Source organism: Malaclemys terrapin, chromosome 1 (genome assembly GCF_027887155.1).
Source record: "Malaclemys terrapin pileata isolate rMalTer1 chromosome 1, rMalTer1.hap1, whole genome shotgun sequence".
Classification (NCBI taxonomy): Eukaryota; Metazoa; Chordata; order Testudines; family Emydidae; genus Malaclemys; species Malaclemys terrapin.
In genome coordinates this window covers 586940-612548 of record NC_071505.1, presented here as the reverse complement: position 1 = coordinate 612548, position 25609 = coordinate 586940, and the positions used below count along the sequence as shown (strand labels likewise).

Genomic DNA, 25609 nt, shown 5'->3' with positions numbered 1-25609 from the left:
TGGGCACCAGGTCCCTGGGCTCTGCTAGTCACTTCCAAGGGGCTGTGCAGTGGAGTCACTGCCCAGTCCATGGAGGTGGGGGCAAACCCACCATGACTTGGGGACTGCCCCATGAAAGGGTCCCCATGGCGTTTTCTGCCCCACACCTCTAACTGCTTGGCCCCACTGATGCCCTTTTCTGTGAGCGTGAACTGGAGCACATGGCTCCCTGCTGTTTGCAGCATCCAGACATGTCACTAACTGTCTATTCACCACTTCTTCCAGACCATTAATGAGGGGGTTGGGCAAGAGTGATGGTAAAGCTGGACCCTGCATCTCCTGGCTCCCTTGCCCCCAGCCTGGCTCCCTGCTGTCCTCTGGCACTACCCAACCATCCATCCCACAGATTCATAACCAAGTTGGCTGGAGTTAAGCTTGTGAGAAGATGTGGGAGCCTGTATCAAACGCTCTGTACTAAGGTTCAGAGACATGACACCAAGTGGACTACCCTCCCGCACGGAATCTGTCATTTTGTCTGACAAAGCAGTGACATCTGAGCAGATTAGTTCTAGCTGAGTCGGCTGCTTACTGCGCATGGTTCTGTTTGCCTCTTGTCACTTACAGATTTAATTTCTTTTCATATCTGTCGCGTTATTTCACTGGGGAGAGACATTAGATTTACCAGATGATAATTGTCAGGATCACTTTTTCTTTTACCAATCCTCTGGTACCTCATTAGTCCCCCACAACGTTTAAAATACAACTGCCAATGGCTCAGTACATGTATTTGATAACTCCCAGAAGACTCTGAATCCAGGCCTGCTGCTTTGTATATGTTCCCTTTCTCTCATTAAAATCAGCTACTGAAGTAGAGGGAAGCAAACTTAACTATCTTTAAAAAGATGGTATGGTGATCCTGGGGATTACAAACCAGTGAGCCTTACTTCAATACCAGGAGAACAGGCTGAAAAAATAGAGATTTATGAGCCATCGTAATGAACGTGATATGATTGAAATTCACCAGAATGGTTCTGCCAAGGAAACTCACACCTCACTAATCTGTTACAGTTCTTTGAGCATATCTGCAGAAGACTGACTAAGAGAGACCTCCTGGATTACAGCACTGGTGTGGGCTGGAGGCCTCAGGCTGGGAGCTTCCAGAGAGGGAGGAAGGAATTCCCTGGGAGAAAAATAATTTTTAATTATGATTCCTAGGATGAGCTGGAGTGGGCATAGCATATGGACCAGAGGAGAGAAACCAAGGCAGATGCATGACTGGAAGTCAAGGGGAGTAAGGCCCTCTTGTCACAAGCACCCAGCTGAGTTAGCGGAATGGTAGCCCGATGGTGGCTAGAGTTCAGTATTGACAATGCACATTGGAAGGAATCATTCAAACACTCACACCTTGCTGGGCTCTGACGAACCACAGAGCAGAGACCTGCGTGACACCAGGGGCAGCTCAGCGAAACATTTGCTCAAGGTGCAGCGCAACAGCCGGAAGCACAATTGAGATATGAGGCTGTCTAAGGAATGGGAGAGGAAATACTGAATGTTTAGTCGGGAGAGAACCTCGGTAAGGGACCCTGCTAGAGGAATTTTAAAACATGACTGGGCTGGAGAAGGCTGCTTGGCTGCCCCCTCTCTCACACAAAGGGGACAGCCAGTGAAATGGAAAGGCAGCACATTAAAAGTGGTACAAGTATTTCTCACACAATGTGTAGCTAGCCTCAGGACCTCTCTGCCACAAAACATCACTGAGGCCAAGGGATCAGCAGGATTCAAGAGTGGGCCAGCCATTGATGGGGAATGGGATGGGTCCCTCCCCCACCACATTAGATAGGATGTAATGAAACATGCCCCTGGCTGCTAGGCTGGGAGAAACTCCCCGTGGGTGCACAAAAACAACAAGGAGTCCGGTGGCACCTTAAAGACTAACGGATTTATTTGGGCATAAGCTTTCGTGGGTAAAAAACCTCACTTCGCTTATGCCCAAATAAATGTGTTAGTCTTTAAGATGCCACTGGACTCCTTGTTGTTTTTGTGGATACAGACTAACACGGCTACCCCCTGATACTTGTCCCCATGGGAGGTTATTCCAGACTTGCCCATTAAGGAATTTTTTGCTTCTTCTCCTGAAGCAGCTGGTGCTGGGCCTCGTGAGCCAGGAGATGGGCCCTGGGCTGCTCCTAGCTGGCCATCCCCAGGTATTCCCTTAGATGCCCTTCACCAACAGCCATGCTGATCAGGCTTCTTTGGTCAAACTGCTTTTCCTCTGTGCAGGCCAGTTTGCTAAAGCAGTGCAGTCCCTCGAGGATCACTGTGATTTCAGCCTGGCCGTCCTCATTCATTAACAGGCCATCCATTGGGCTACACCTCGCCTCGTCTGGGCACCCGAACAGGCTCAGGTCTGAGCCAGGCCCCTCGGCGGGGGCAATTCCCGGGGTCCCCGCACCTCGCCTCATCTGGGCACCTGAACAGGCTCCAGCAGCCAGCCCCCTCGCCAGCTGGGGTTCCTGGGCCGGGGGCTCTGCGCCGGGGCACTGTACTGACCACTGCTGTTGCAGTAACATCATGAGAGAAGCCAGGCCAAGGGCCCAGTCCGCCAAGCACGGCACAACCCCCCACCCCGCCAGGAGCTTCCCGTCTGCAAGCACTATCCGAAAGAGCCTTCCTCAAGGCTGGCCCCCCCGCCCGCCCAGCTGGCCAGGGGGACAGGGAGAGACCAACAACCCCTGCCCAGCCAGCACCAGCCAGACAGCCTGCCTGAGACCCTGCAGGCACAAAGCAGAGACAGCCCCTCACCATCCCAGCTTCCTGCAGGCCCAAGAGCCCCCCGCAGCCCCGGGTATCACTCCCCACCTTCCCCAGCCACCATTCCACTGGGAGGCAAAGGCCCCCACCCAGCCCCCAAATCCTGCCACACAGGACCAAGGCCTGAATCCACGGCACTCTGTACCTGGGCCAGGGCGGGCTGCAGCCTGGCGTCCCTGCCCGGGCGAGCACGTCACTCATTGAACGGAGGCCAAGGGGCCCAGGCTGGGTGGTGAGGTCAGTGATTTCAGACTGGGTGGAAGGCAGGCACTGGGTGGGAGTCCCGGGAGCAGTGTCTCCCCATGGGGGGAGGACTGAGGGCGTGCGGCCACGATCGTCTCTCCTCTAAGCACAGACACTGTGTGGCCGTTGGGACTCAAGGGCTTTTCCTCTGTCACTCTCCCGCTAATCCAGGGGCTCGGGGCTGGCGTATCCTGCCAGACGCCCAGTCAGCTGGTGGCCAAGGGCACCTCCACACTCAGCCGGGGCAGAGATGGAGCCCAGGCACACGGAGCAGCCGGCTCTGTGCTCTGTATCAGGACGAATACAATGCAGGAGCAGGGCTGTTTGCTGTGGCACCGGCCCAGCTCCACGTGAGCTGTGTCCCTGCCTGCCCTTGTCCTTTGCTCTCCCTCACGCAGCTCCCTGTCAGAGGGCACAACTCACCTAGGGCGAGCCGCGCATTGGCCACCCCAGCAGGGGGCGCTAGCAGTGCGGGAGGCTCCCTGGGCTGCGTGGCTGGGCGCATGCTGAGCAGGGACACCCGGCCTCGCTGGAGCCGTGTTATTCTGCAGTGGGCAGGAGGGACATGGCCGGGGAAGCTGGTAACAGCTCTCCAGGCTCCATCTCACACAGGAAAGGAAGTGTGTTTCACGCCCCCAGAGGAGGGGCTGCCCAGCACCTTCCCCGTCTCCTGCAGGCTGGTCTGGGAGAGCAGGTCTTGTGCCCCGGGTGGAGGGCTGCTAGCCCTGGGGCCGGGATCTCCAGTGTCCAGGACATCCTACTCTGGGCACATTCTGGTCCTTCAGTAACACCCAACAAAGTCTGAAAAGCACCAGTCCACCAGGGGCCAAGGCAGCTGGGAGCCAAGCGAGATTCGGGCCAGCACCGGGTGGCCATGATGCCTGAGGTAAACGGACCCTCTGCCGGGCAGGGAGGAGAGACCTTTGCTCGCAGAGGGGGCAGCAAACCGCACGACAGCTTCCAGGGGGCACTGTGCTTGGGGGCCTTGCATCGTGGAGCAGCAAAGGGATGGTCCCTGGCTACGCAGCTCTGGGGAGACACCCCCAGGCCCTGTGCTCAGCTCCAGGTATCTCCGTCTCAGACAGACTGACCAACCAGCTGGACGGGGAGCTGAGAGGAGCCCTGGGAATTCTGCGGCCCGGGGGCCGAGTGAGATCCAACCCAGTCTAGCCTGGCTCCAAGACAACTGGAGGGGACCTGAGCAGACTCTGCCAGCACCAGAGGCCAGGGAGGGAGGGCACAGTCCATGTGCTATGGATTCAGACAGTCCAAGGCCAGCAGGGACCACTGTGACCATCCAGCCTGGCCTCCTGCCTCACACAGGCCACGGGGCTGCCCCCCGCTAACTCCCTTAGCACTGCCTGGGGCCGCAGGGATGAGAACGGGGGTGATTCTGTGCTAGGGGCCCGGTTCCACCATGTGTTTGTTCCCTGGCCAGCTGGGCCCGTGAGGCGACTGCCCTAGGAACACCAGCAGGGCGCGGGAAGCAGCTGCAATCTTGGCCAGACCTGGCCTGATGGGTAAGGCCATGATCCTGCACCCTTTCCCACTGCCAAGGGACATTGGCACCTACCTGCCCACCCCCAGCAGCCCGTCCTCTTGCCAGGCCTGCCCTTGCAAGATGCCAAGGTCGGTGGTGTCCCTGCTCTGCCTTGGCATGACGGACCCTCTTGTCTCTGTGTCCCAGGGCAGCTCAGACCCCTTCTCATCACTCTCTGAAGCCGCTCTGCACCACGATTCCAGGCTCCTGGCAGAATCTACAGCCAGAGGCATGGCCGCGACCTGTCCGCCCCCTGCCATCTCTGCAGGCCCCATGGCTGAACTGCAGGAGGATGGGCTCCCCCTCCAGGCTGTGTGACTGAGGCTCTCCAAGGCGCAGGGGAGCCCCGCCAGGGGAGCTAGGGATAAAACTCAGGGCTGGAGGAGGGTGCATGCAGCATTGCCTGGGGAATCACTGGTGGGTGGGTCTGTGTGAAATGGGGAGGCCGGGGCTGCATTCCCCTGGCCCTTCTGGGGAGGGCGGCTGTCTGACATAGCTAATCGAGCTGTGGGGCTGGGCTGCCCAGTGCTCTGCGCCATCCCTCCCACACCGCCCGGCCACAGCGACATCAGCAGCATTGTAGAGAGAGGAGATGAAAGCAGATCAGCAAGAGCATTGATCAGCCTTTACTGCCAGCTACAGAACGTCCCCCAAAGCCTGATGGGTAATTCCACGGCCAATTGATTTTCCTTCTCTCTGCTTGCCAAGGTTAGGGGGTCGCCAGGGACGTGCGGCTGATTAAAGGGAAAGTCCTGTCACTTTCAGCTCAGTGGAACATATCTACTGCCCAGGCTCATTGGAGCTGAAGGCAAGGAAGCCCTGGGTGAGCCACCAGGCACTCTCTGCTGCTGGGGAGTGAAAGGAGCGAGGGAGGCCTCATCAGTTCCGCGGTGCTGCTGAGATGGTCGGGCCAGGCGAGGAGAGGCCCAGGGGAATCTCTTCTCTGCAAAGCCAGGTGCTTTCTGTGCGAGAACCTCCCAAGAGAACTCTAGGGTCCCAGCAGCACGGGCCATGGATCGGGGAGCCCAGACTCCCACCAGGACTAGCAGCTCTGGGGACAGAGACCACGTGTCGCGGGCTGGGCCAGCCACATGTAGCTCCCACAGGCCTGGAGCCAGCCTCCGCTAGTAGCACTCCAGTAGAGACGGTAAAGCCGCTGCACCGGTACCTGGGCCGTTGATCGGTATGCCCTAGGGAGCTGGAGGCTCCTCCGGCACTCCTGGGAGCAAGGAGTCCCCTAAGTGGAAAGGTCCCTACTGCGACGGCAGGATGGGACGGAGAAAGCACCATAGTTACTGTAGCCCTGCCAGGGCTCTGGGGATGCTCAGGAGAGTTGCGTCTGCCTCCACCCTCCCAGAGCTCTCAATCACAGCACCCCTCTGGGCCCCAGGGACACTGGAAGCAGGGACAGGATTTGGGGGTCAAACCTGGCTTTACCTCCCGGGCTGGAAAGTCTATCCCCATCCAGCACGGCCCCAGGGACAGTGACGGGGGAGGGGCTCTGCTCCAGCAGTCCCAAAACAAGGCCTTTAGCACCTCACTCTCTCTCTGCTCTCAGCAGGACGGAGGAGGCGACAGCAGCACCTGCCCAGCATCATGTGTCACAGAGTGTGGGGGAGTCAGGGCCCTGCACCCTCACTTCCTGCGATTCACTGGGACTCTCAGCCAGCCAGTAAAACGGAGGGGTTATTAGACAACAGGAACACAGTCCCAAGCAGAGCTTGTAGGTACAACCAGGACCCCTCAGTCAGGTCCCTCGGAGGGGGACAGGGAGCTTAGACCCCAGCCTTGGGGTTCCCTCCATTCCCCCAGACAGCTCCCAACTGAAACCCCCTCCAGCCGTCTCACCCAGCCTTCCCCGGCTCCTCCCCCAGCCTTTGTCCAGTCTCCCGGGCAAAGGTGTCACCTGGCCCCAATCCCCCTCCTGGCTCAGGTTACAGGCTCAGGTATCATCCCTCAAGTGAAGTCATCCCTGCTCTCCCATCCCCCATACAGACAGTCCCAGTAAAACTAAACGACATTCCCAGGTCAAATCCGCCCCACATCTCTCCCCCCTTCGAGACTGAACTGAGCAGGGTCACTCTGACCTGTGACCTGGGGAAGTTCAGGGCCCCCTCTCCGGGACAACGCGTCCGCTGTCAGGTTGTCACGTCCTTTCACATGGACCACGTCCATGTCATAATCCTGCAGGAGCAGGCGCCACCTCAGGAGCTTGGCGTTGGCTCCTTTCATCTGGTGCAGCCAGGTCAGGGGAGAGTGGTCGGTGTGCACGGTGAAGTGTCGCCCAAAGAGATATGGCTCTAGTTTCTTAAGGGCCCACACCATGGCCAGGCATTCCTTCTCGATGGCCGCGTAGTTCTGCTCCCGGGGTAGCAACTTCTTGCTCAGGTACACGATCGGGTTTCTCTCCCCCTTTTCATCCTCCTGCATTAACACCGCCCACAGTCCCGTGTCTGAGGCGTCGGTGAACACCATAAAGGGCTTGTCAAAGTCTGGGTTTGCCAGAACTGGGCCACTGACCAGAGCCTCCTTCAGCGCCCGGAGAGCCTCCTGGCACTCCTCGGTCCAGACCACCTTGTCTGGCTTCCCCTTCTTGCACAGCTCAGTGATGGGGGTAGCTATGGAGCTAAAGTGGGGCACGAACCTTCAATAGTATCCCACCATCCCAATAAAGGCTTGGACCTGCTTTTTGGTTTGAGGAGCGGGCCAGTCTCTGATCACCTCCACTTTGGCTGGTTCCGGCTTTAGGCAGCCGCTTCCCACCCGGTGGCCTAGGTAGGATACTTCAGCCATCCCCACCTTGCACTTCTCAGCTTTTACGGTCAGCCCAGCCTCCTGGAGTCGGTCCAGCACTTGTCTAACCTGGGACATGTGGTCCTCCCAGGTCTGGCTAAAGACACAGATGTCATCGATATACGCCACGGCAAAACTCTCCATCCCCCTCAGTAGCTGATCCACCAGGCGCTGGAAGGTGGCCAGCGCTCCCTTGAGGCCGAAAGGCAGGGTCAGGAACTCATAGAGCCCCAGAGGGGTGATAAAGGCCGATTTCAGCCTGGCATCTGCATCCAGCGGCACTTGCCAATAGCCCTTTGTAAGATCCATGGTGGTAAGGTACCGAGCACCTCCCAGCTTGTCTAGGAGCTCGTCAGGCCTGGGCATGGGGTAGGCATCGGCTACAGTGATGGCATTGAGCTTCCGATAGTCCACACAGAACCGGATCGACCCGTCCTTTTTTGGGGACCAGCACCACCGGCGAGGCCCAAGGGCTGGAAGACGGCTGGATCACCCCCAAAGCCAGCATGTCATTGACCTCTCTTTCCAGGTCCTGAGCAGTTTTCCCTGTGACTCGGAAGGGGGGGCATTTTATAGGGGGATGCGATCCTGTCTGCACCCAGTGGACAGTCAGATTAGTGCGTCCAGGCTGGTTGGAAAACAGCTGTCGGTACAGATGCAGCACCCCTCTGATCTCAGCTTGCTGGGCAGGGGTTAGTCGATCCGAGAGGGGAATTGCTTCCAGGGGGAGCCAGCTCTTGTCCCAGGGAATAGATCTACTAAAGGGTCATCTCCCTGCCCCTCCCACTGTCCACACACGGCCAACACCACATTCCCCCGTCATAATATGGCTTCATCATATTCACATGGTACACCCGGTGGTGGTGTGCCCGGTTCGACAGCTCCACCACATAGTTTACCTCATTTAGTTGCTTGACAACCTTGAAGGGTCCTTCCCAGGCGACCTGTCGTTTGTTTTTTCTCATGGGGATGAGAACCATCACCTGATCCCTGGTGGTGTAGGAGAGGGCCCGTGCCGTGCAGTCATACCAGACCTTCTGCTTCCTCTGGGCTTGTGACGATGCGGTTCAGTTGGCGAGACCAAACTGAGAGTGCCAGTTCAGGACAAATTGCTAAAACAGGGCAGTTACAGCCCAAGGCTGGGGTTTCTCCACCTCTAAGGCAAACCAAACCAGCCAGACAAAGAGGACTTTGCTTTCACCTCACTGGCTAACCACAAGTCATACAAACAATTCCTTTAGACACTCCAGTTTCCCAGTATCACCATCAGTGCCACTCGTTATGGGGACAAATGGTTATGACAACCAATATCCCAATATACACAAAAAAGGTTCTCCTGATCCCAAAGGACCAAGCCCCAGACCCAGGTCAATATACAACTCAGATCTTTCCCACAAATCACGCTGTTGCCAATCCTTTAGAATCTAAAATCTAAAGGTTTATTCATAAAAGGAAAAAGATAGAGATGAGAGTTAGAATTGGTTAAATGGAAACAATTACATACAGTAATGGCAAAGTTCTTGGTTCAAGCTTGCAGCAGCAATAAAATAAACTGCAGGTTCAAATCAAGTCTCTGGAATACATCCCCAGCTAGGATGGGTCATCAGGTCTTTGTTCAGAGCTTCAGTTTGTAGCAAAGTCCCTCCAGAGGTAAGAAGCAGGATTGAAGACAAGATGGAGATGAGGCATCAGCCTTATATAGTCTTTTCCAGGTGTAAGAACACCTCTTTGTCCTTACTGTGGAAAATTACAGCAAAATGGAGTCTGGAGTCACATGGGCCAGTCCCTGCATACTTTGCTGAGTTACAAGGCGTATCTGCCTTCTCTCAATGGGTCCATTGTATAGCTGATGGTCCTTAATGGGCCATCGAGCTGGCATGGCAGAGCTAACACCAGCTTGTCTGGGATGTCACCCAGCAGCATAGCATAAGTTTGAAATACAGACAGTATAGAGCCAATATTCATAACTTCAACTACAAAACTGATACACACATATAGACAGCATAATCATAACCAGTAAACCATAACCTTGTCTAGGACACCCCATTTGACCCCCTTTATACAAGATTTGGGTGCCACTACAGGACCTTGGTTGCAACAATGATCTATATGTCCCCAGATTATATCAATAACGTCACAGGGCTCTGGTCAGATTCACCTTGGCCAAGCCCATGAGCTCAGCAAGTCTTTCTCGGAAGGTCAGGACATCCTCCACCACTGATTCTCCATCGGGAGTGGCATTCCCCTCCCATTCGTCTCTCATCAGGTCCAGGGGCCCCCTTATCATCCTGCTGTATAACAGTTTGAAAGGCGAAAACCTGGTAGACTCCTGGGGCACTTCCCTGTACGCGAACAGCAGGTGAGGTAAGTACTTGTCCCAGTCCTGCGGGTGCTGGTTCATAAAGGTTTTCAGCATCATCTTTAGTGTCCCATTGAACCTGTCCACCAGCCCGTTGGATTGCAAGAAACTGGAGCCTGTCTGCACGATCAGCCCTGTGCAGCTCGCAAGCGTTCTCAAAGGCATTCAGGAAGTCATCTATGTCCTTCCCTTCCTTACGCCGGGCCAGGACGCACTTATCAAATCTCCATGCAGTCCTGGTTCCCTCATCACTCACCGCAGCCGGGGGCTCACTGCTCCTCAGCCTTGCCAACTCCAGCTCATGCTGTCTCCGTCTCTCTTAATGCCGTCTCTATTTCTCTTTCTCTGCCAGTTCCTGCTGCTTCAACTCCAGCTCTTTCCGTTTTATCTCCCTGTCTCATTCCAGCCGCCTCCGCTCAGGGATGGGGAGCTCCGCCGGGAGGATCCCCTGCTGGCTGCAGGGGTCACGGTGCCCTCGGTATTCACTGGGCTCCTCCCAGGCCTTCCCCTAGGCATAGGTAGGAGGGGTCCCAGGATGCCCTCGGCAGCCAACTGACCACTCCCAGCCGGGACAGACATCTGCCGGACTGCTTCCCTCAGAGACAGGGACCAGCTCCTCCGAGCGATCCTCCTTCTCCAGCTGGGCAATGAACTGTTCTTTGGTGAGCCTCCCACTGCGCAGCCCCCTCTGCCTGCACAGCTCCACCAGGTCGCTCTTAAGGCGCTTCTTATACATCTTCCCGCAGGCCACTCGCAGGCCTGGGTGCTCTCAGCTCCCCACCGTTTCCAGGAGGAACCCCTAGTGTGCCAGCCCCTCTCCAGGTCACTACCTCTCTCCCAGGGTCAAGCCGAACACTCCTCCGCCCCTGAGCCTGCTCACCACAGTACCCGGGCGCTGTGATGTAGCAGAAAGTAGTTATCACAGTCCCTGGGTACCCCCAGCACTGAAACACAACTGCGTCCCCTCGGCTATGTCACAGCCCCCGGGCACCCCCAGCGCTGAGACACGACCGCGTCCCTTCTGCTGTACCATAGCCCCGTGTACCCCCAGCACCGAGAGACGACTGCGTCCTCTCAGCTACGTCACAGCCCCCGGGTACCCCCAGCACTGAGACACGACCGCGTCCCCTCGGCTACATCACAGCCCCTGGAACACCCCAGCACTGAGACACGACTGCGTCCCCTCGGCTACATCACAGCCCCCGGATATCCCCAGCGCTGAAACACGACTGCGTCCCCTCGGCTACGTCACAGCCTCCGGGTACCCCCAGCGCTGAAACACGACCGCGTCCCCTCGGCTACATCACAGCCCCTAGGTACCCCCAGCGCTGAGACACGACCGCGTCCCCTCGGCTACATCACAGCCCCCGGAACCCCCCAGCACTGAGACATGACTGCGTCCCCTTGGCTACGTCACAGCCCCCGGGTACCCCCAGCGCTGAAACACGACTGCGTCCCCTCGGCTACATCACAGCCTCCGGGTACCCCCAGCGCTGAAACACGACTGCGTCCCCTCAGCTACATCACAGCCCCTAGGTACCCCCAGTGCTGAGACACGACTGCATCCCCTGGGCTACATCACAGCCCCCAGGTACCCCCAGCGCTGAGACACGACCACGTCCCCTCAGCTACATCACAGCCCCCGGATACCCCCAGCACTGAAAAACGACTGCGTCCCTTCTGCTGTACCACAGTCCCGTGTACCCCCAGCACTGAGACACGACTGCGTCCCCTCGGCTACGTCACAGCCCCTGGGACCTCCCAGCACTGAGACACGACTGCGTCCCCTCGGCTACATCACAGCCCCCGGGACCCCCCAGAACTGAAACACCACTGCGTCCCCTCGGCTACGTCACAGCCCCCAGGTACCCCCAGCGCTGAGACACAACCGCGTCCCCTCAGCTATGTCACAGCCCCCAGGTACCCCCAGCACTGAGACACGACCGCGTCCCCTCAGCTACGTCATAGCCCCCACGTACCCCCCAAGCGCCGAGACATGACCGTGTCCCCTCGGCTACGTCACAGCCCCCAGGTACCCCCAGCGCTGAGACACGACCGCGTCCCTTCTGCTGTACCATAGCCCCGCGTACCCCCAGCACAGAGAGACAACTGCGTCCTCTCAGCTACATCACAGCCCCCGGGACCCCCCAGCGCTGAGACACGACCGCGTCCCCTCGGCTACATCACAGCCCCCGGAACCCCCCAGCACTGAGACACGACTGCGTCCCCTCGGCTACATCACAGCCCCCGGATATCCCCAGCACTGAAACACGACCGCGTCCCCTCAGCTACATCACAGCCCCTAGGTACCCCCAGCGCTGAGACACGACTGCGTCCCCTCGGCTATGTCACAGCCCCCGGGACCCCCCAGCACTGAAACACAACTGCATCCCCTCGGCTATGTCACAGCCCCCGGGTACCCCCAGCACTGAAACACGACTGCGTCCCCTCGGCTATGTCACAGCCCCCGGGACCCCCCAGCACTGAAACACAACTGCATCCCCTCGGCTATGTCACAGCCCCCGGGTACCCCCAGCACTGAAACACGACTGCGTCCCCTCGGCTACATCACAGCCCCCGGGTACCCCCAGCACTGAAACACGACTGTGTCCCCTCAGCTACGTCACAGCCCCCGGGACCCCCCAGCGCTGAGACACGACCGCGTCCCTTCTGCTGTACCATAGCCCCGCGTACCCCCAGCACAGAGAGACAACTGCGTCCTCTCAGCTACATCACAGCCCCCGGGACCCCCCAGCGCTGAGACACGACTGCGTCCCCTCGGCTATGTCACAGCCCCCGGGACCCCCCAGCACTGAAACACAACTGCATCCCCTCGGCTATGTCACAGCCCCCGGGTACCCCCAGCACTGAAACACGACTGCGTCCCCTCGGCTACATCACAGCCCCCGGGTACCCCCAGCACTGAAACACGACTGTGTCCCCTCAGCTACGTCACAGCCCCCGGGACCCCCCAGCGCTGAGACACGACCACGTCCCCTCGGCTACATCACAGCCCCTGGGTACCCCCAGCACTGAGACATGACTGTGTCCCTTCGGCTACGTCACAGCCCCCGGGTACCCCCAGCACTGAGACATGACTGCTTCCCCTCGGCTACGTCACAGCCCCCAGCAGGGCTCTCCCTACCCATATGCAAAGTACGCAGCTGCGTAGAGTACCAGGAAATTTTGGGCAAATTTCCTGGTGCCCTGCGCAGATGCATGCTGCTCCAGCCCCTGCTCTGCCCCAGCCCCGCCTCTTCCCACCCCTGCTCTGCCCCAAAGCCCCCGCCCCTGATCCGTCCCTGCCCCGCCCCCACTCCACCCCTTCCCCAAAGCCCCCGCCCTGCTCCATCCCCGCCCTGCCCCTGTTCCACCCCAGCCCTGCTCCCACTCCCCTGAGGACGGCTGCAGGGCTGGGCTTGCACTCCCCAGCGGTGGGAAGAGCAGTGACCTGGCCCCAGCCGCACCACTGGTGAGTGCTGGGGGGTGGTTCCCTCCTGCCCCCCAAGCCAGCCCGCAGAGGCCTGAGGTGAGCCTCCTCGCCCCCCGGAGACTTGGGGCCCCACACACACGCCCCGTGGGGGGGCTGCGTACGGTCCCAGAATAGCTTGGGATGGCCCTGGCCCCTAGGTACTTCCAGCAGTGAGACACGACTGCGGCCCCTCGGCTACGTCAGAGCCCCTGGGAACTCCCAGCAAGGAGACATGGTAAATCGGAAGGAAAGGGTTTAGAATTTGAAAGTGGAAGACAGCTTGTGTGAAAGCGATCATGAAATGAGAGTTCACGATTCTAAGGAATGGTAGGAGGGAAAACAGCACAATAAAGATAATGGATTTCAAGAATGCTGCCTTTAATAAACTCCAGGAGTTGGTAGGTAAGAACCCTGGAAAGCAAGTCTAAGGGTAAAATAGTTCAAAAGAGTTGGCAGTTTTTCAAATAGACATTATTAAGATTACAATAGCAAATCATCCCACTGCGTAGGAAAGAGGAAGTATGGCAAGAGACCACCCTGGCTTAACCAGGAGATCTTCAATTATCTGAAACTCAAGAGTCTGAGTAAAAGTGGAAACTAGGTCAAATTACAAAGGATGAATATAAAAAACCCACAAGCATGTAAGGACAAAATTAGAACGGCCCAGGCCCCAAATGAGATTAAACTAGCTAGAGACATAAAGAGTTGTGATGGGGAGTCTGCCCCACACTGGCATGCAAGGGGTTAATAGGACCCTAGGGAGGCTGTGCAGGAAACTTCCAATGGGAGAGGGGCTGCAAGGAACAGCCAGTCAGGGCCCAGAAGGCCCACGTAAGAAGAGCCGCAGGGCAGAGCAGAGTCAGTTACTCCCTGGAGCTCACAGAGGGAGAACTGGGTGCCTGGCAGGCAGGAGGAAGCTAGCACGCTGGACAGATCAGTGCTGCTAGCAGGGACAGAGGGAGCAGGAGACAGCTCCTGGCTGGCTGCTGGGATTTGCAGGCTGAGGCCCTGAAGCAAGGGCGAAGAGGCTGCAGTCGCCACTAGGGAAGTGGCAGGACAGCTGGACCACAACAGTTGCCCCCGGAAAGGGGGAGCACAGATCATGGCACGGCCGGAGGGCTGTGTCATGAAGAGAACACTGTGGTCCTTGGAGTGTCCTAGGTCCCAGAGCAGAAATGATGGCAGGCAAGGCACCACCAGGAGTTGGCGTACCGACCTGCAGAGCTAATCCCTCAGATGACCAGCAGGAGGCACCAGCATGATGACTGGAGACCCATTACAAGGGTAACAAGAAAACATTCTACAACTACATTAGAAGCAAGAGGAAGACCTAGGACAGAGTAGGCCCATTACTCAATGAGGGGGGAAAGCAATAACCGAAAATGTGGAAATGGCAGAGGCACTAAATGCCAGTTTTGTTTCGGTTTTCACCAAAAAGGTTAGTAGCAATTGGACATCTAACTTAATGAATGCCAGTGAAAATGAGATACGATCAGACGCTAAAATAGGGAAAGAACAAGCTTAAAAATTACTTAGACAAGTTAGCTGTCTTCAAGTCACCAGGACCTGATGAAATACATCCTAGAACAGTGGTTCTCAACCAGGGGTACATCAACTCATCTAGATATCTGCCTAGTTTTGCAATAGGCTACATAAAAAGCACTAGCGAAGTCAGTACAAACTAAAATTTCATAGAGACAATGACTTGTTTATATTGCTCTGTATACTATACACTGAAATGTAAGTACAATATTTATATTCCAAATGATTTATTTTATTATATGGTATAAAGGAGAAAGTTGGCAATTTTTCTGTAATAGTGTGATGTGACGTTTCTGTATTTTTATGTCTGATTTTGTAAGCAGGTAGATTCTAAGTGAGGTGAAACATGGGGTACGCAAAACAAATCAGACTCCTGAAAGGGGTACGGTTGTCTGGAAAGGTTGAGAGCTACAGTCCTAGAATGCTCAAGGAGCTATCTAGGGCAATATCTGAGCCATTAGCGATCATCTTTGAAAACCCATGGAAGACGGGAGAGATTCCAGAGGAATGTAAGAGGGCAAATATAGTGCCAATTTATGAAAAGCAGAATAAGGACAACCCAGGGAATTACAGACCAGTCAGCTTAGCGTCAGCACCCCGAAAGATAGCATGGATTTGTCAAGAACAAATCATCTCAAACCAACTTGATAGCTTTCTTTGACAGGGTAACAAGCCTTGTGGAGAGGGGGGAAGCGGTAGATGTGGTATAATTTGACTTTCACAAGGGTTTTGATACTGTCTTGCATGACTGTCTCATACACAAATGCAACCTAGATGGAGTTACTATAAGGTGGGTGCAAAACTGGTTGGAAAACCGTTCCCAGAGAGTAGTTACCAGTGGTTCACAGTCATGCTGGAAGGGCATATAAAGTGGGGGCCCGCAGGGATCAGTCCTGGGTCCAGTTCTGTTCAATATCTTCATCAGTAATTTAGATAATGGCATACACTGCTAAAGTTTGCAGATTATAACAAGCTGGGAGGGGTTGCAAGTACTTTGGGGGATAGGATTAAAATTCAAAATGATCTGGACAAACTGGAGAAATGGTTTGAAGTAAATAGGATGAAATTCAATAAGGACAAATGCAAAGTACTCCACTTAGCAAGGAACAATCAGTTGCACACATACAAAATGGGAAATGACTGCCTGAGAAGAAGTACTGCGGAAAGGGATCTGGGGGTCATAGTGAACCACAAGCTAAATAGGAGTCAACAGTGTAACACTGTTTTTTTAAAAAAAGGGGAACATCATTGTGGGATGTATAAGCAACAGTGTTTTAAGCAAGACAGGAGAAGTAATTCTTCCGCTCTACTCTGCGCTGATTAGGCCTCAACTGGAGTATTGTGTCCAGTTCTGGATGCCACATTTCAGGAAGGATGTGGACAAATTAGAGAGAGTCCAGTGAAGAGCAACAAAAATGATTAAATGTCTAGAAAACCAACTATCAGGGAAATTGAAAAAATTGAGTTTGTTTAGTCTGGAGAAGAAAAGACTGAGAGGGGACTTGATAACAGTTTTCACGTACATAAAAGGTTGTTACAAAGAGGAGGGAGAAAAATTATTCTCCTTAACCTCTTAGGATCGAACAAGAAGCAATAGCCGTAAATGGCATCAAGGGAGCTTTAGGTTGGACATTAGGAAAAACTTCCTAACTGTCAGGGTGATTAAGCACTAGAATAATTTGCCCAGGGAGGTTGCAAAATCTCCATCATCGGAGGTTTTTCAGAACATCTTAGATACATATATGTCAGGGATGGTCTAGATATTACATAGTCCTGCCTTGAGTGCAGAGGACTGCACTACATGACCTACTGAAGTCCCTTCAACTCCTACGCTTCCATGATTCTGTGACTGTGTCCCCTCGGCTACGTCACAGCCCCTGTGTACCCCCAGCACTGAGACACGACTGCATCCCCTCGGCTACGTCACAGCCCCCAGGAGCCCCCAAGACAAGCTTGTTCCCCACTCTCAGAGTTCTGCACCAGGCTCCTCAGTCGCTGAGTGGCTGGGGACAGGAAAGTTGTGGCACCCAGCTGTGTGAGCAGCAGGGCTTTGGGGCAGTGGTGTCCTGCATGGGGCCCTGAGCTTTGCTCCTAGAGGCCTGATCCCTGCAGCCTCCCAGCGAGCAGCATGTTACGCTTCTGGCCCTGACTTCAGCCAAGGAAGGCCACAGCTCGGAGCGTGAGGAAGAGAAGGGTGGGAAGGGAGGAGAACCCGCAGTGAATGCAGGGTAGCATTAGAGGGGATTGCATCTCAGCTCTGCATCCAGCCTGCCTGCCTCCAGCAGGTCCGGGTGTAGTGCTGGATCCCTGCACCCCGCAATGGGAAATCCCTAGACTCTCCAGTTCCATGCCTGGCCCCTCCAATCCCCTTCCGCATTGTCACTGCCGGGGGAACTGCTGCTCCCCACTCAGCCTCTGGCCCAGAAGCCAGCTGCTTAGCCAGGATTCAGTTTTCCCCCTCTCATAGAGTGATAGATCCTGTGACGGGTTGGGTCACAGAAACGCCCTTGGGAGCTGCCACCAGATGTGCAAAGACTACCTCTGCTCCTGTTTTCCCTGCCAGTTCAGGACTCCAGCACCCTGTCTTGCTGAGCCAGACTCCAACACGGACACAGGGTCTGAATCACTTGCCCCAAAGCTGCAAGTTTACCTGAAAACAGCTCACAGAAGTGTGCTTGTCTTTAGCACTCAGATGCCCAACTCCCAATGGGGTCTAACCCCAGATAAATCCGTTTTACCCTGCATAAAGTTTATGCAGGGCAAACTCATAAATTGTTCGCCCTCTATAACACCGATAGAGAGATATGCACAGTTGTTTGCTCCCCCAGGTATTAATACATACTCTGAGTAAATTACTAAATAAAAAGTGATTTTATTAAAGACAGACAGTAGGATTTAAGTGGTTCCAAGTAGTAACAGACAGAACAAAGTAAGTCACCGTCGCGGAGTGTGGGGGAGTCAGGGCCCTGCACCCCTCTTCCTGAGATTCACTGTGACTCTCAACCAGCCAGTAAAGCAGAAGGTTTATTTAAGGACAGGAACACAGTCTCAAGCAGAGCGTGTAGGTACGACCAGACCCCCTCAATTAGGTCCCTCTGGGAGGTTCAGGGAGCTTAGACCCCAGCTTGGGGTTCCCTGCGTTGCACCACCCAGCCCAAACTGAAACCAAACCAAAACTCCTCCTGCAGCTCCTCTCTTCCCCCCTCCCCCCAGCTCCTCCTCTCCTTTGTTCAGTCTCCCGGGCAGAAGGTGTTAATTCTCCCCACCCCCTCCTGGCTCAGGTTACAGCTCAGGTAGCTTCCTTCAAGGGAAGTCCCCCATCCCCAATGCAACCCCCCTGCAACATTCCCAGGTCAAATCTGCCCCGCTCCCTGCTCCGTCACATCTCTCCCCCCTTCGAGACTGAACTGAGCGGGGTCACTCTGACCAGTGACCTGGGGAAGTTCAGGGCTCCCTCTCCGGGACAATGCGTCCGCTATCAGGTTGGCACGTCCCTTCACATGGACCACGTCCATGTCATAATCATGCAGGAGCAGGCTCCATCTCAGGAGCTTGGCGTTGGCTCCTTTCATCTGGTGCAGCCAGGTCAGGGGAGAGTGGTCAGTGTGCACGGTGAAGTGTCGCCCAAAGAGATATGGCTCTAGTTTCTTGAGGGCCCACACCATGGCCAGGCATTCCTTCTCGATGGCCGCATAGTTCTGCTCCCGGGGTAGCAACTTCTTGCTCAGGTACACGATGGGGTGTCTCTCCCCCTTTTCATCCTCCTGCATTAACACCGCCCCCAGTCCCGTGTCTGAGGCGTCGGTGAACACCATAAAGGGCTTGTCAAAGTCTGGGTTTGCGAGAACTGGGCCACGGACCAGAGCCTCCTTCAGCGCCCGGAGAGCCTCCTGGCACTCCTCGGTCCAGACCACCTTGTCTGGCTTCCCCTTCTTGCACAGCTCAGTGATGGGGGTAGCTATGGAGCTAAAGTGGGGCACGAACCTTCGATAGTACCCCGCCATCCCAATAAAGGCTTGGACCTGCTTTTTGGTTTGAGGAGCGGGCCAGTCTCTGATCACCTCCACTTTGGCTGGTTCCGGCTTTAGGCAGCCGCTTCCCACCCGGTGGCCTAGGTAGGATACCTCAGCCATCCCCACCTTGCACTTCTCCGGTTTTACGGTCAGCCCAGCCTCCTGGAGTCGGTCCAGCACTTGTCTAACCTGGGACATGTGGTCCTTCCAGGTCTGGCTAAAGACACAGATGTCATCGATATACGCCACGGCAAAACTCTCCATCCCTGGAAGGCGCTGGAAGGTGGCCGGCGCTCCCTTGAGGCCGAAGGTCAGGGTCAGGAACTCATAGAGCCCCAGAGGGGTGATAAAGGCCGATTTCAGCCTGGCATCTGCATCCAGCGGCACTTGCCAATAGCCCTTTGTAAGATCCATGGTGGTAAGGTACCGAGCACCTCCCAGCTTGTTTAGGAGCTCGTCAGGCCTGGGCATGGGGTAGGCATCGGCTACAGTGATGGCATTGAGCTTCCGATAGTCCACACAGAACCGGATCGACCCGTCCTTTTTGGGGACCAGCACCACCGGCGAGGCCCAAGGGCTGGAAGACGGCTGGATCACCCCCAAAGCCAGCATGTCATTGACCTCTCTTTCCAGGTCCTGAGCAGTTTTCCCTGTGACTCGGAAGGGGGAGCATTTTATAGGCGGGTGCGATCCTGTCTGCACCCGGTGGACAGTCAGGTTAGTGCGTCCAGGCTGGTTGGAAAACAGCTGTTGGTACAGATGCAGCACCCCTCTGATCTCAGCTTGCTGGGCAGGGGTTAGCCGATCAGAGAGGGGAATTGTTTCCAGGGGGAAGCCAGCTCTTGTCCCAGGGAATAGATCTACTAAAGGGTCATTTCCCTGCCCCTCCCAATGTCCACACACGGCCAACACCACATTCCCCCTGTCATAATATGGCTTCATCATATTCACATGGTACACCCGGTGGTGGTGTGCCCGGTTCGACAGCTCCACCACATAGTTTACCTCATTTAGTTGCTTAACAACCTTGAAGGGCCCTTCCCAGGCGGCCTGGAGTTTGTTTTTCCTCACGGGGATGAGGACCATCACCTGATCCCCAGTGGCGAAGGCGCGGGCCCGTGCTGTGCGGTCATACCAGACCTTCTGCTTCCTCTGGGCTCTGGCCAGATTCTCCCTGGCCAGGCCCATGAGCTCGGCAAGTCGTTCCCGGAAGGTCAGGACATACTCCACCACCGACTCTCCATCAGGAGTGGCCTTCCCCTCCCATTTGTCTCTCATCAGGTCCAGGGGCCCCCTTACCCGCCTTCCATATAACAGTTCGAAAGGCAAAAACCCGGTAGACTCCTGGGGTACCTCCCTGTACGCAAACAGCAGGTGAGGTAAGTACTTGTCCCAGTCCTGCGGGTGCTGATTCATAAATGTTTTCAGCATCATTTTTAGCGTCCCATTGAACCTCTCCACCAGCCCGTTGGATTGGGGGTGATATGCTGAGGCCCAGTTGTACCGGACCCCACATTTCTCCCACAAGCACTGGAGTAGGGCCGACATGAAGTTGGACCCTTGGTCCGTCAAGACTTCCTTGGGGAACCCCACTCGGCTGAAAATGGTCAGCAGCGCATCTGCCACAGTGTCTGCTTCGATGGACGATAAGGGCACTGCCTCGGGGTAGCGGGTGGCGAAATCTACCACCACCAGGATGTATTTCTTCCCAGACCGGGTCCTCTTGCTGAGAGGTCCCACTACGTCCATGGCCACCTTCTGGAAAGGCTCCTCTATGATGGGCAAAGGTCTCAATGCTGCTTTCCCCTTGTCCCGGGCCTTCCCCACCCTCTGGCAGGGGTCACAGGATCGGCAGTACTGACGGACGTTGGTGAAGACCCCGGGCCAGTAAAAGTTCTGTAGCAGCCTCTGCCTGGTGCGCCGGATCCCCTGGTGCCCTGCGAGAGGGATGTCATGGGCCAGGTACAGTAGCTTGTGGCGAAACTTCTGGGGAACCACCAGCTGCCTCCTGATCCCCCATGACTCCACTTCCCCTGGGGGAGCCCACTCTCGGTACAGGAACCCCTTCTCCCACAGGAACCTCTCCTTGCATCCTCTCATCATGGTCTGTACCACACTGAGGTCAGCCAGGCCCCTTAGCTTCCGCAGGGAGGGGTCCTTCTGCAACTCGGCCTGGAACTCGGCGGCTGGGGAAGGGATGGGGACCTGCTCCCTCTCGTCGGCTGGGTCGGAAGCCCCAGCCACCCCGAGCCTTGTCCTTGGGTGTTCCCTCCCCACCCGGGTAGGGTTCGGTGCCTCCGGTGTGACATCCTTCCCAAGGTCAGGGCGTAGTGCCCCTCGCCGGCTCTGGCTACGGGTCACGACTAAGGCGGTCTGGGGGCTGCTTGGCCAGTCCTCTAGGTCCCCCCCCATCAACACCTCAGTGGGCAAATGGTGGTGCACTCCCACATCCTTGGGGCCCTCCTTGGCCCCCCATTTCAGGTGTACCCTCGCTACGGGAACCTTGAATGGGGTCCCGCCCACCCCTGTCAGGGTCAGGAAGGTGTTGGGCACCACCCGATCTGGGGCCACCACCTCGGGCCAGGCCAGTGTCACCTCTGCGCCCGTGTCCCAGTATCCATAAACTTTCTTCCCATCCACCTCCAGGGGAACAAGGCACTCGCTCCGCAGGGACAGCCCCGCGCCCACCCTGTAAACGGAGAACTTTGAATCCGGAGCATCTGGCCCCCCAGAGAAGCTGGCCGGGGGCCCTTCTCTCTCTTGAGCAGTTGATAAACTGCCAGCCCCTCTTGCGTGAGAAGCCTGCCCCTCGTCCGTCTGGGCCTCTACCAAGTTAACCCGGTGCAGGTTCGGTCTGCTCAGTCTGTCCTTGAGCTTGGGGCACTGGGCCCGAACGTGGCCTCTTCGGCTGCAGTAATAGCAGCTTATGTCCCGTGGGTCCCCTCGAGCCGGTCGGTTGTCCCTGACGCTGGGCATTCCCCTTGGGAGGGGATTCCCCATATTCCCCCTTTGGGAGGTACCCGGGTGACTCTCTCTCTGCATCACGGCGGGCCTGTTCCTTTGGGGCTCCGCCCTGCCACCCCCTGACCGGCTCTTCACAAACTCATCGGCCAGCCGCCCTGCGTGTCGCGGGTTCTCTGGCTTTCTGTCCACCAACCACAGCCTCAGGTCGGATGGGCACCGCTCATACAGTTGCTCCAGTACCAGCAGTTTAACCAGGTCCTCCTTCGTCTGGGCCCCATCAGCCCACTTGCTGGCGTATCCTTCCATGCGGACGGCTAGTTGCAGATATGAGATCTCAGGGGTTTTATCCTGACGCCGGAACCTTTCTCGGTACATCTCAGGAGTCAGCCCAAACTCACGTAGCAGGGCCTTTTTGAATAGTTCGTAGTCCCCTTTCTCTGCCTCTTCCAGTTGGTGGTACAATGCCACGGCTTTGGGGTCCAGTAAGGGGGTAAGGACCCGGAGTCTGTCCGCGGGATCAACCCGGTGCAGCTTGCAGGCCGTCTCAAAGGCATCCAGGAAGTCATCCATGTCCTCCCCCTCCTTGCGTGGGGCCAGGATGCACTCATCAAAGCTCCGTGCAGTCCTGGGTCCCCCCTCACTCACCGCAGCCGGGGGTTCGCTGCCCTTCAGTCTCGCCAGTTCCAGTTCATGCTGTCTCTGTCTCTCATTCTCCTCCCGTTCATGCTGCCTCCGTTTCTCTTTCTCCTCCCATTCATGCTGTCTCTGTTGTTCACGATCCTCCAGCTCTCTCAGTTTTAGCTCTTTCTCCCATTCCAGCCAATTCCGCTCCACGGATGCCGAACGTCGCCGGGAGGATCCTCTGCTGGCCGGCGAGCTTCGCCGGGAGGATCCCCTGCTGGCCGGGGGGGTCACGGCGCCCTCGGTATTTGCTGGGCTCCTCCCCACCCTTCCCCTAGGCATAGGAAGGAGGGGTCTCGGGAAGCCCTCAGCAGCCGGCTGACCACTCCCAGCTGGGACAGACATTGGTGCCTGCGCTGCATTTGCCAGGCTGCTTCCCTGAGACACAGGGATCAGTTCATTCGCACGATCTCCCGCCTCCAGCTGGGCAATGAGCTGTTCTTTGGTGAGCCTCCCACTGCGCAGCCCCCTCTGCTTGCACAGCTCCACCAGGTCGCTCTTAAGCCGCTTGGCATACATCTTCCTGCTGGCCACTCACCGGCCTGTGTGCTCACAGCTCCCCACAGTTCCCAGGGGGACCCCTAGTGTGCCAGCCCTTCTCGAGGTCACCACCTCTCTGCCAGGGTCGAGCTGCAGACTCCTCCACCCCGGGGACCACTCGCTGCGATCCCCCCGGGGGACCCTGTTACTGCAAAAGTCCTTCTCGCTGGTCACACACTCCCAGGGGTAATAACCGTCTCTCTCTCACTCTTCAGCACGCCTGGTCCCCGTCAATCCCCCTTCGTTTTACTGCTCCCCAGTCACTTACTGCAGGAAGCGCCGTCCACGGGGTGCAGTAGATCCCGCCGCTGCCACCGGTAGTTGCGGAGTGTGGGGGAGTCAGGGCCCTGCACCCCTCTTCCTGAGATTCACTGTGACTCTCAACCAGCCAGTAAAGCAGAAGGTTTATTTAAGGACAGGAACACAGTCTCAAGCAGAGCGTGTAGGTACGACCAGACCCCCTCAATTAGGTCCCTCTGGGAGGTTCAGGGAGCTTAGACCCCAGCTTGGGGTTCCCTGCGTTGCACCACCCAGCCCAAACTGAAACCAAACCAAAACTCCTCCTGCAGCTCCTCTCTTCCCCCTCCCCCCAGCTCCTCCTCTCCTTTGTTCAGTCTCCCGGGCAGAAGGTGTTAATTCTCCCCACCCCCTCCTGGCTCAGGTTACAGCTCAGGTAGCTTCCTTCAAGGGAAGTCCCCCATCCCCAATGCAACCCCCCTGCAACATTCCCAGGTCAAATCTGCCCCGCTCCCTGCTCCGTCACAGTCACCAAGTAAAATAAAATAAAATGCGCAAATCTATGTCTAATCAAACTAAACACAGATAAGTTCCTCACCAGTTCCAGAATGCTCCCTTTTACAGCCTAATCTCCTTTTAGCCTGGGTCCAGCAATCACTCACATCCCCTGTAGTTACTGTCCTTTGTTCCAGTTCCCTTCAAGTATCCTGTGGGGGTGGAGAGGCTCCTTCCTTAGCCAGCTGAAGACCAAATGGAGGGGTCTCCCACGGGTTTAAATAGACTCTCTCTCGTGGGTGGAGACCCCCCTCCTCCCTCCTATGCAAGTCCAGCTCCAAGATGGAGTTCTGGAGTCACATGGGCAAGTCACATGCCCCTGCATGACTCAGTCTTTGCAGGCCGACGCCATTGTCCACATGGTATCTTGCATGTCTCCAGGAAGACTTCTTATGTGGATTGGAGCATTCCAAGATGCATTGTTCTCCAAGTGTTTCCTGATCAGATACTTAACCTGGCGAATTCCTTCCTAAAGAAGCTGACCAAATGCCTCACAAAGCTTACTTAGTTTCAGAGTAACAGCCGTGTTAGTCTGTATCCGCAAAAAGAAGAACAGGAGTACTTGTGGCACCTTAGAGACTAACAAATTTATTAGAGCATAAGCTTTCGTGGACTACAGCCCACTTCTTCGGATGCAAAGCTTACTTAGAAACCAAGCAAGCATACAGCCCATATTCTTAACCTCGAGTGGAAAATGATATGTGTGTACAAATAGGATGAATAGATATAGTAGACCATAACCTTTACGGAGATATGTTACATGACACAGGCAGCACAAAACATATTCCAGTGATGTCAGACATACATTTATAAGCACCCCCTCCCCATAAAGCCTTATGGGGTACACTGTCACAGATCCCAAGGCCAGAAGGGATCCTTGTGAGCATCTAGTCTGACCCCCCGCATCACACAGGCCGGGGAGCTGCCCCCAAATCATTTCTAGAGCAGAGCTTTTAGACAAACAGCCAGGCTTGTGTTAAAAATGGTCAGTGATGGAGGATATGGCCCAGCCCTTGGTAAATTGTTCCAGTGGTTAATTACTCTCACCATTAACAATTTGCTCCTTATTTTGAGGCTGAATTTGTCTAGCTTCAACTCCCAGCCATTGGATCGGGTTAGACCTTTCTCTGCTAGACTGAAGAGCCCATTATTAAATATTTGTTCCCCAGGTAGGTACCTAGAGACTGTGATCCAATCACTCCTTAACCTTTTTTGTTAAACTAAACAGATTGAGCTCGAGTCTATCACTCTAAGGTAGGTTTTCTAATCCCTTAACCATTCTCGTGGCTCTTCTCTGACCCCTCTCCAATTATCAACATCCTTCTTGAACTGTGGGCACCAGAGCTGGACACAGGATTCCAGGAGTGGTTGCACCAGTGCCAAACACAGAGGTAAAATAACCTCTCTGCTCCTGCTTGAGATTCCCCTGTTTATCGTCCCAGGATCGCATTAGGCCTTTTGGCCACAGCATCCCATTGGGAGCTCATGGTCAGTTGATTACCCATCACGATCCCCAAATCTTTTCTCAGAGTCTCTGCTTCCAGGACAGAGTCCCTCACCCCATGAATATGGCCTGCATTCTTTGTTCCTAGATCAGTGGTCTCCAACCTTTTTACGCCCAAGATCACTTTTTGAATTTAAGGGCAACCCAGGATCTACCCCGCCCCTTCCCCGAAGCCCCGCCCCACTCACTCCATTTCCCCCCACCCATCGCTCGCTCTCCTCCACCATCACTCACTTTCACCAGGCTGGGGCAGGGGTTTGGCTGAGGATGCGGGCTCTGGGCTAGGGCCAAGGGATTCGCAATGTGGGAGTGGTCTCCAGGCTGAGCCTGGGGCAGGGAGTTGGGGTGCAGAAGGGGGTGACGGGTGCAAGCTCTG

The 25609-nt window shown here is 55.9% G+C and overlaps 1 protein-coding gene across 6 annotated transcripts in view; it reads right to left on the bottom strand.

Annotated features, from left to right (window-relative positions):
- The window catches only part of SHANK3 (SH3 and multiple ankyrin repeat domains 3), a 650584-nt gene that overhangs the window by 604755 nt on the left and 20220 nt on the right, over positions 1-25609 (bottom strand). For 5 of the 6 annotated variants that reach the window (XM_054034750.1, XM_054034917.1, XM_054034999.1 and 2 more), the window contains exon 1: positions 2936-3306. The exons of the other annotated variant lie outside the window; for it this stretch is intronic. The gene's annotated coding sequence lies outside the window, so the exon portion shown is untranslated. Of the gene's footprint in view, positions 1-2935; positions 3307-25609 lie in introns of those variants that run through there. 6 annotated transcript variants of the gene reach the window in all.